At 44.8% G+C, this 10,068-nt stretch overlaps 1 non-coding gene across 1 annotated transcript; it reads right to left on the bottom strand.

The window, feature by feature from the left end:
* Positions 1-6: 6 nt before the first annotated feature.
* On the bottom strand, positions 7-5,980 carry LOC102734807 (uncharacterized). Its single transcript, XR_014140978.1, has 3 exons — positions 5,841-5,980; positions 754-889; positions 7-178 (listed from the first exon to the last, which is right to left on the bottom strand). It is a non-coding gene; the product is annotated as an uncharacterized LOC102734807 (transcript).
* Positions 5,981-10,068: the final 4,088 nt, after the last annotated feature.

Raw genomic sequence — 10,068 nt, 5'->3', positions numbered from 1 at the left:
GTAAGAGGCAATATGGAACACACACGTGACATCCGCATCCTGGAAGGCGCTCTCCACGTCAGAGAGGTGGCGAATGTCTCCATGGATAAACTTGATTCCTTCTGGAATAGAATGAGCAGGGCTGCTGATGTCAAACAGAATCACATGGAATCCTTTCTGGTTCAGAGCACAGCCTAGGCTGAGATGAGAAGCAAGTTAGATCAAATCGCTAGTAAGCTATGCCTAAGGAAAAGTGCATAAAATAATTTACCAATCAGTGTAGGGCTGATCCAAGCCTTCTAGGCTCATCCCAAGTCCCTTACTTTACATGTTCATTGGTGCAACTCTTACTTATGTAAGTAAGTATGCAAATATTCAAAACTGAGGATCCACACATCTACTCGAATTAAACCGAGAGGCTTTATCTTCTAATACGGTGGCATCTACATATTCCATTCCCCCCCCTCTGTTTATGAAACCACCACCCATTCTTTGGAATATTTATGAATGATAACAGAACTGCAAAAGAATAACTATTATTTCTAATGTTTTTGGTGATGTCAGTTATCTCCCTAATTTAATACCTTTACAAAGAATTTTTCTTAAAGTAGAATACATCTGTAGTTCTGAATTTCAGCACCTGAGCAGTGGGCAACCTAGTTCATTTCTGATTTAACACTATTCAAACAAGTAGAAGCTGACACTACATTAATGTCAGAGTTGAAGGCTCTGTTTTTTTTCCAGCAACTAAAGGCTGTTTTTTCCAGCAACTACCAGTAAAATAATTCCATGGACATGTGTGATCGATGCACTGACCGGAAACCAAAATAGCCACCTCCTCCTGTAATGAGGACAGTTTCCTTTGGAGATTTTTCGAAGTCCATGTGTGACAGTCAAAAGATCACTGGACCTATGAGAAAGAAGTATGCAACACTGTTACTGATCCCTCGGAGGCTACTGCTGCAGCAAAAAACAGGGCGCTGATAATAAGCTCACAGGCTTATGAAAACCCAGCAAAATGCCCGACATAATGGGCACTCCATGAAGCCATTTCTCCAATTTCCTTTTCTTCAAGCTCTAGAGTCTGGGGATTGATTGCTCTATTACATTTCCACATACCATGATTACACCTCTCAAATGTACACGGTTGCACAAAGCCTGACAAGTTCTTCTGGATGAGTGTACTAAGTACATCAGATGGCCAGGAAAGCTAACCGGTCCATCATGCAGCGATCAGTTGGTGTGGCGCCTACTGAGGCTGTTTCCAAACACACTGGATGTCAGTCACTGATACTTCACCCCAGACTTCTTCCCTTCAGTATGTAGGTCTGCTTGAATGTCACTTGCTCAATCAGAGACGCTTCTCTGATCCCCCTAAAAGAGCTCCCCTTACCTTAAATACGGCTTTGTTTCTTCATGGTACATTTCGCTACATAAAATTATCTTTTTTTTTTTTTTTTTTTTTTTACTATTGCTCTCCTTCCAAGAGAACTGAGTAAGTTCCATGAGAACTGAGACCTTCCGCCTTTTCCACTGGCAGGTCTGTACCAGAACCTAGAACATGGCAGATGCTCAACAAATATTTGTTCAAATTATGGATGATTTTGAACACTGTGAAATACATCCAGTTCAGTAAAATTATGATGGGCACAAATGACGCAGGGCCCTGCAGTGTGTAAGAGTCATCGTTATGTTTGTCAACGAACACTGCTACTTTCATTTAACTTCTCTTCTGAGAAACGCTGAGTTATGGAGTGAAAACAACACAAAGCTAAATGAGACAGAATTCTGCTTTCTGGAATTTATGATGGAGAGAGCCTTTTGCAAATATCTAAACTACAAAGCGAAAAGGAGAAAACAAGATTACTGTTAAATGTTGGTGTAAGCAAAGTGCTATGGGAGCACTGAGGTGGTGTCGAGAGAAACTGATTCTGAAGGGCGTATTAGAGAAGACTTCACTGAGGAGTGAATCAGGACAAGGCAGAGGCTTACCACCGGCTGAGGGGGCATCATTAATGAATGGAACAGCAACAGGAAGGCTGTGTTGGGCAATTAATACGGTGAGTCCACTGGGGTTGGTATAAAAACTGAAGCCAAAGCATGTAGCTGGTGACTGAGGTGGGAAAGATGGCCTAGGGTCGGCTTTGAGACACCTCTGAGTTCCTGGGGGGGAGTGTAGATTCTATTCTGTAGACAGTTGAAAGCCTTTGTAGGTTTACTGAACAGGCTTGCTCCCTTTGGTCCTTGCTAAGGGTCAAGCTTTCCCTGGAGGAGGGTGAGGCTGGAAACAGCCAAGAGTCTCAGTAAAGGGTGATGGGACTGGGCTCGAGGCTTCTCTGTGAGGAAGAAATGCCAGTGTGCTGAGCTGAAAACAGGACAGGATCTGGTGAGCAACTGAGACCCCAGTGGGCAGCGTCCAGGTGAAGTCTGAAGAGTGTGCGGACATTCACTGCAACAGCACACATAGGTTTTAGAAATGTTCCATTTGGTTAACAGATGTTCTATTCTGATTAAGATGATGCCAGATAACAAAGTTTAAGATATTCTTAGTACCTCCACAAGAATTCCATGAGAAGGGATTCAGAAAACGGGCCAGGCCTCAGAGTCCAATTAGGAAAATTCCAACAGAAATTCTTCCTAATCTCTAATTATTCTTTGTTTTTAAAACTGCACATTCCAGTGCAGTCACAGGACCACAAGTCAGCCATGGTTCATGTGCACATTAGTCATGCTGGGAATGTACAAGTTCAGATTATTAACGCATCAGAGTACCTGCCAGGCCTATTCATGCTACTCCTTATTACTTTCCAACTAATTCCACAATGATCTGAAGCAAGAATTTATATAACTGACCTGATCAGGAGGGTCAGAGGAGAAAGGTGGCAATGAGTAAGGAAAAAGTAATGATTTAGCAAGACAAACAGCAAGGAAACGAAGCCTATCCACCACCAGGTGGGTAAAACCTTCACAGGTTACCAGCCATTAGCATTACCACCAGAAGCCACGGCCTCCCTTCCTGGCTCCCCACATCAGCAAGCATAGGCAAAACGCAGTAGACACATTCCTCAGGAAATTGCAAGAAACTCCCAAGAACACTAAGCCAGAAGGGAGAAGAGTAGATAACAGTTTTTCTTCAACCAGCTGCCTGATCTTTACACTTTATGGCTTCTCTTTTATTAATTAGTTACCATCTGATTCCTTCTGGGGCTGGGCACTCAATCTCAACTGCTTTAAGGCTCTTTCAAAACCCAGCTTAGTAATTGCTTTCCCCTGAGTGGAGGGTGAACGGTCACATCTGACCTGAGCAGTCATTCTAGTGGATATGGGTTAAAGTTAAGTGCATGAGCCAGAAAAAGGAATCTTAATTACAAACAAGAAAAAATGAAATTTAAATCCACCTGACCTCTTGATAATACTAAGATAAAAGTGAGGGTAATAAAGTTGGTATTTCACAGGGAAGTTATGAGAAAACTCATAAAAATGACTATGGGTACTTTAAATTTACAAAGACCTAATTAAATGCTAAGGATCAGTAATAAGAACCTTAGATAACGCACACAGTTCCTTCATCCCCTGAGTTCAAGATGACAACTGCTAACCCTAGGGTATAATGCAATATACAAATCTAGGTGCTACTGGAGTCCAGAACAGATAGGAGAATTGAAGACTGCTTTCATAAAAATAGATTTTTACTGGGGCGCCTGGGTGGCTCAGTCGGTTAAGCGGCTGCCTCCGGCCCAGGTCGTGATCTCAGGGTCCTGAGATCGAGCCCCACGTCGGGCTCCCTGGGAGCCTGCTTCTCCCTCTCCCTCTCCCTGCCGCTTCCCCTGCTTGTACTCTCTCTCTCTCTAATAAAAAAATCAAAAAAAAAAAATTTTTACTATGTTTGCTTCAAGGAAGATAAAAACAGCTCCAAGTGGTTTAACTCTGTGGTGGTATGTTTTAAATTACTGCCCACGTACTACCTAGAGGCAAAAGGTAACTGTGTTCTTACTGTATTGAGATCAGGAAAATACATCGAGGCTAGACGGTTTAGAAATGGTGCTGTTCAAATTCCATGCGTGATCTGAAAATTATTTGTGCTTAATACAAAGCAGTCAAAGCAATAAAGACGAAGCTGGTAAAGATGATAAGGGGAGTAACCCTGATACAGGTAAAAGGGATGTGAGGTATACAACCTAAAAGGCCAGACACATTTGGGAAGAAAATGAGCTGAGGGCATAGCATTAAGTGGGAAGTCGACATACTCCAGGGGGAAACATCGTGGTTACCAGGGGCTGGGGGCTAGGCGAAATGAGATGTTGGTCAAAGGGTACACATTTCCAGTAATAAGGCAGAATGAGTTCTGGGGATCTAATACACAGCAGTATACCTCACTACAGTCAACAATACCTTACCATGCACTTGAAAGTTGCCAAGACTAGCTCTTTAGAGCTCTCAGCATACACACAAAACGCTAATTACGTGAGGCGCCTGAGATGTTAACAAACCTTACTGTGGTTACCATTTCACAGTATAACAAATCAGCACATTGTACACCTTAAAACTACAGTGTTATGTCAATTATCTCAATTAGCAGAAAGGGAAAAAAAAATCTTAAGTTCCCCACCCAGAACTGGTTGTAAGTGGCTGAGCTAGACCCAGGGCTTGAAGCCAGATGTGCAGCACTCCCAAGCCTGGGCTCCCTGTTTTTTTTTAAGATTTATTTATTTCAGGGCGCCTGGGTGGCTCAGTTGGTTAAGCGACTGCCTTCGGCTCAGGTCATGATCCTGGAGTCCCGGGATCGAGTCCCGCATCGGGCTCCCTGCTCGGCGGGGAGCCTGCTTCTCCCTCTGACCCTATCCCCTCTCATGTGTTCTCTCTCTCTCATTCTCTCTCTCTCAAATAAATAAATAAAATCTTTAAAAAAAAAAAAAGATTTATTTATTTCAGAGAGAGAGAGAGGGAGAGAGATGGCGCTCAGTGGGGAGGGGCATAGGAAGACGGAGAGAGAAACTCAAAGCACATGCTGCACTGGGCTCAGAACTCACGCCGGGCTCAATCTCACGACCCTGAGATCAGACCTGAGGCTGAGACTGAGTCCAAACGTGTTGCATGGAGCACTGGGTGTTTTGCGCAAACGGTGAATCATGGTGGCTAACATAACATAATATAATAAAATTAAATTAAAAAAAATAAAAAGTCAAAACTAAGGTCGTAGTAAAGTGAAAAAAAAAAAAAGTCCAAAAGGACTTTGCTACCCAGGCGTCCCCCCCCCACCCCCCAAAGGCTGGGCTCTTAACCAGGCGAGTCGCCCCATGGGGTTGGGACAGTGCACCGTTTACTTACCACCTTTACAATTTCTGTCACATCTGGTACCTCTGCTACCTATTATGTTTGTTTAAACCTATTTACCTTTTTACAAGAAATACATTCATTTTAAGGGCGACCCTCACATTCCCACTTTATTTATTTATTTATTTATTTTAGATTTTATTTATTTGAGAGAGAGAGAATGAGAGAGAGCACATGAGAGGGGGGAGGGTCAGAGGGAGAAGCAGACTCCCTGCCGAGCAGGGAGCCCGATGCGGGACTCGATCCAGGGACTCCAGGATCATGACCTGAGCCGAAGGCAGTCGCTTAACCAACTGAGCCACCCAGGCGCCCCCTCTCACATTCCCACTTTAAATGGGAAACCAGAATGATTTGTCGTAAGGGAAGGTAATATTTCCAGGAACTGTGTGATGAAAACAAATGATCAAGTCTAGCCAGATGGAGATGCCTGATGAAAACTCTGAGCTTGGGGTCTGCTCTTTAAAAAACAAAAAACAAAAAAACAAAAACAAAAAACAAGAAAAGAAACAAAACAAAACAAAACACACCCAGCGGCCAGGGTTTGCGGCCTCCGAGACATTCTAGAAAGCCTGGCGCGCCTGGCTCCTTGGAATCCAGCAGAGAGCTGGAAAGGGGGGGTAGTTCCCGCCACCAGGGTGGGCGTCACCGACTGCCGCGCCGACCACCGCGCGCAGGGACAGGCGGGGCCGCCCACAGCCGCTCTGCTCTCGGCGCTCCCGCCGGCCCGGACAGCGGACCCCGGACCCCGCGGGGCGGAGGCGGCCGCCCTCCCAACCCCGGCCCACTCACAGCGTCGAAGGACGGCAGCACCTGCAGACCGCGACAGGCCAGGAGCCCAAGCCTCGCGAGCCCGCCGCCGCCCCGCGCCGCGCCCGTGCCGTCGGACCGGTCTCGGGGAGCCACTTCCGGGCCTCTCTAGGAAGACCGGAGGTCTCGGCATCTCTATGATGTGCAGGTTTCACGTCCATCCTCACCTGTGCTGGGCCAGTGGGTTTGCTCCAGGAATCTCCCCTACGTGCCCAGCCCGACTGTTCCAGCTTCAGGGCCACATCTACTTTTATTCCCACATCCAATTTCTGCTTTTAGACTTCTGCCTCCGTCTTTGTGTACCCACAGTGCTGAGCACGGTGCCTGATAAATGTGTATGTGTGTGTGTGGCGGGGTGTCTCAGCTCAATCAGTATTGCTTGGATAGATAGATGGATGATGAATGGATGGATGACGATGAGGCTCCATAAGACTCCTGAATATTCACCTGTATGTGTCTTTTTAACTCTCCATCTCTGAGTTTCCACATTTATGTGTATGCATATGTTTTCCGGTGTCCCTGATTTTCCCTCTTTTTTCCAATTCCAGTAGGTGTGAGGGCATGGCTGTGGGACACCAACAGCATCTGCTACACACCAGAATCCTCTAATGCTGTGCTTTTTAAGGGTGCTCCATATTGAGGTTGCTGAGGAGTGGGCTTTCTCTCCAATCCCAGTGATTTCCTTGGGCACAGCTCCTCAGGTGTCTCCTGAGGAAGTGGCTTATGACACGAGCCCTAAAGAATGAATAGGAGGCGGCCCAAGAAGAGAAGAAAGGGACATTTTGGTGGAAGAAATAACAGGGCAAAAGTGTAGAGTCGGGATTGAGTGTGATATGTCTAAGGAATAGAGAGGTGCGGGCTATGTCTGTCCTAGGAGGAAAAGGGAAATACGGTTCTGCATACTACTCAGATACTGGAGCTTCTTTACACCTCTGCCGTGGTTTCAGGGAATTGCAGCATTTGAAAAACACTGTCCTGATACACTTTGAGGGCTTCCTTCTGCCCCTTGAGATCCTTCCTCCAGGAGGCCACACTTTCATGGTTGGCGGTTTTCAAACGGTATGTGTTGTGATCAGCTAGGAGGTGTTATAACTAATGTCCTACCTAGAGTATAGTAGTGAGCATGAAGTAATGAATAACTCCCCTTTCTAGTCTTTAGACTTAGAGGAAGTATAGCAAGGAAGTAAGAAACAGACCTTGGAGTCAGAGCAGTGGGGATTTGAATGCCGACTCTTCACAGAGGAGTCCTGAGCTGATGAGATAAGGTGAGGTCTGTGTCCCCCACAGACACCTGCTGGGCAATATTCACTGCTCCTGTTACAGATCACCTTCAAGACTATACGTGCAAAACGTTTACAGGAATGTTCACATCCACATTATTCATAATAGCTCCAAAAAAGAAAGAACCCAAATGTCCATTAATGGGTGAATGGACAAATAAAATGGGATACATCCACACAAACAGAATATTATTCAGCTGTAAAAAGCAACCAAGTACAGACCTTCCTCGACTTACAGTGGGGTTATGTCCTGAGAAAGCCATCGTAGGTTGAAAATATCTTAAGTCAAAAATGCATTTACTACACCTAACCTATTGAATATCATAGCTTAGTTGAACCTACTTTAAATGTGCTCAGAACACTTCCTACAGTTGGGCAAAATCATCTAACACAAAGCCCGTTTTATAATAGAGTTTGAGTATCTGTGTAATTTATCAAATACTGTATTGGAAGTGAAACACAGAATGGTTGTAAGTGGCTCAGTTGTTTATCCTTACGATTGCATGGTTGACTGGGAGCTTTCGCTTGTTGCTGCCACCCAGCATCATGAGAGAGGATCATCCTAAATATTGGTAGCCTGGGGGAAAAGATCCAAATCCCAAATTCCAAATTCGAAGTGCAGTTTCTCCTGAAGGCACATTGCTTCCTCACTGTGGTAAAGTTGAAAAATCAAAAGTCGAACCATCCTAAGTCTTAGGTCAGGGGCCATCTGTACTGATACATGCTACACCATGGATGAACCTAGAAAACATTGTGCCCATGTTTTTATTAGCCAGTTTCAGAAGCCAATCACAAAAGACCACATACTTCATGATTCCATTTATATGAAATGTCCAGAATAGGCAAGTCCATAGAGACAGAAAGCAGATTGGTGGTGGCCAGCAGCTGGGATGTTTGGGGTGCAATGGGGAGTGAGCGCTAGTGGAAATAGGGTTTCTTTCTACAGTGATGAAATATGGTGATGATTGTACAGCTCTGTGAAGGCTAACAATCACTGATTTGTAAATCACCCTTTCCATGGGTGGTTTTACGATATGTGAATTATATAGCTCATTAAAACTCTTATTTAAAAAAGATTAAACCATGGGACACCTGGGTGGCTCAGTCGGTTAGGCGTCTGCCGTCAGCTCAGGTCATGATCCCAGGGTCCTGGGATCGAGCCCCGCATCGGGCTCCCTGCTCCGCGGAGAGCTTGCTTCTCCCTCTGCCCCTCCCCTGCTTGTGCTCTCTCTGACAAATAAATAAATAAAAGCTTAAAAAAAAAAAAAAAGACCACACCTACAATAATGTCTGTCTCTGTGCAATTGCAATGTCATTTGAGTAGGAGAGAACAGGATGGCCAATCATCCTGGACATGCCCACAGAAGATGACAAAATCAATACAGGTAAGAGTTCAGGAGCCGCTGCCTTCGAGAAGTAAGCATACTTCTCCTTTCCACCATCCCAGTATGACAGCTTTGCTCCTGGGACTCTCCTCCCCCCTTCCTCTTTCTCAGAGGGAAAAGAGTACACACCACGAGCAAAAGCGGGGTTTGTATAATAAATGGCTTCCAAATAGCTGCATTGAAAACCGAGAGTCGACTTGTATTGATTTTCATGATCAAATTACTTCATTTTGTCTCTCTTCTAACTGCTAGGGTAATTTTATGCCAGGATTATTTTAGTCATTCTAATTATGCAGGCATCAATATTTAGTGGGTGTTTACCTAACCCACAGCATACCCAAAGGTGTTCCTCCCTCAGAGAGCATGGCAGTACAACATAATATGAATAGGTATGCACGGTACAGAAATGAAGTTCCTTTTATTTCCCCCTCTCCGTTTGTAAGGAACATTCAGGTGGTGTTTCCTGAAAGAAAAACGTGTATCCTATTCAGCTGCATCTATGAAACTAAAGGCAATCCTGTGAGTGCGATGAGTTCATTATATGATACTAAATGCAATTCTTGCACAGATGTTTCATTAGGGATTCAGTTATGCAAGACAAATTAAAATTTACCATTTGTTTAGATTTTCCTTTTTGCAAGACCCTTTCCTCGCTAGTTGCCTGGTATTTGAATTTCTGTCACGGACAGTATCACTCTCCCTCTTTTCCTTTGGGACCCCTTCTCCTTTGACTAACACTCCCCTATTTATGCTCGTCTCTGTCTCTTCCTCCTCCTTCTCCTCCCCCTTCATCCTCTCCTCTTCATCTTCTTTCTTTGCCTCCTTTGATCTTTCTTCCCAGCCCAAGATTCAACCTCCAGCTTTCTTTCCTTCTCCATCTACATCCTTTGCCTGAAAGAACTCTCTAGTTATCTTGGTTTCAACTCTTAACCCTGCACGAGGGACTCCCAGACATATATGATCTTGCCCCTGGGAGCTATTTACGGGGAAGTCCCCCTATCTGAACCTCACGTCCAGAGGTATATTCCTTCTCTCCAGCAATAGCCGGTATTGGCTGTGTTATTTTGACACCTCCTTCTTTTCCGTCATTCTCGTATCCATGTACTTTTGCCTTGCAAAGCGTCTCAGACTCATTCTCTCTTTCCATTGCTTCTGCTTCCTTTCTATTTTCCTGATGGCCTCCTAACAAGGGTAACACCCCAGAGTGTCAGAGTGTTAATCTTGGCTGTCTGCAGAGTGTGAATATCTCTTAGAGACAATCCTTCTTGAGGCCAGGCCACAGA

This window comes from Leptonychotes weddellii, chromosome 16 (assembly GCF_054177405.1).
Source record: "Leptonychotes weddellii isolate Sample4059 chromosome 16, ASM5417740v2, whole genome shotgun sequence".
NCBI lineage: Eukaryota > Metazoa > Chordata > Mammalia > Carnivora > Phocidae > Leptonychotes > Leptonychotes weddellii.
This window is presented reverse-complemented; position numbering and strand designations above follow the sequence as displayed.